Below are 725 nucleotides of genomic sequence, written 5' to 3'. Positions count from 1 at the left end.
AAAGATCAACAGAAATTTTATAAGAAAAGGAAATAATAAATAATCACATGGGAATCAATGAGTACTTTGAGGAAGTGGTTGGCTTTCCTCTAAATTTTTTTAAAGATTTTCATCCTGCTTTTTTTTATATTTATAAATCACTCAAGGCATTGAACATCCTAAATACTGGTAGTCCTTCCTACTCCTATTTTCTCACCAACAGTCTTGTGTGGTAACATTGAGAGTGAGTGACTGGCCCATATCACCCAGCCAACATTCAGGTATAAGGTTGAACTAGATCTCACCATCTCCTGGTTTCTAGTTTGGTGCCCTAACCATTACATCAAATTGACTCTTTTGTTTTTGAATATAATCAAGCAAATGCTGAATCCACCAGAATGGTTAATTTGGATTCCTGCAGAAAAGATTTGATCTTTTTTGGCCTAAGAAGTCCCTGCTAATTATTTCACCTGGGTAATGTCTAGCTTTGCCTTCTTTACAAGGAAAGATTTCAGAAGAAAAAAAATGGAAGTGATGACTTTTTAAAAAATCATTAAATAATGTAAATGCATTAAAAATGATATCTCAGACATCTTCTTCAACACAGAATTGCAGATCTTTAAAATCAGTTTTTGAGACTCCACTAGATAATATTTCAATAACATATTTTATTAACTGCATAGATTATCACATATAATTATGGAAGATTACAAATAATATACAAATACAGAAAACACTCACTGATA

This window comes from Thamnophis elegans, chromosome Z (genome assembly GCF_009769535.1).
Source record: "Thamnophis elegans isolate rThaEle1 chromosome Z, rThaEle1.pri, whole genome shotgun sequence".
NCBI lineage: Eukaryota > Metazoa > Chordata > Lepidosauria > Squamata > Colubridae > Thamnophis > Thamnophis elegans.
This window is presented reverse-complemented; position numbering follows the sequence as displayed.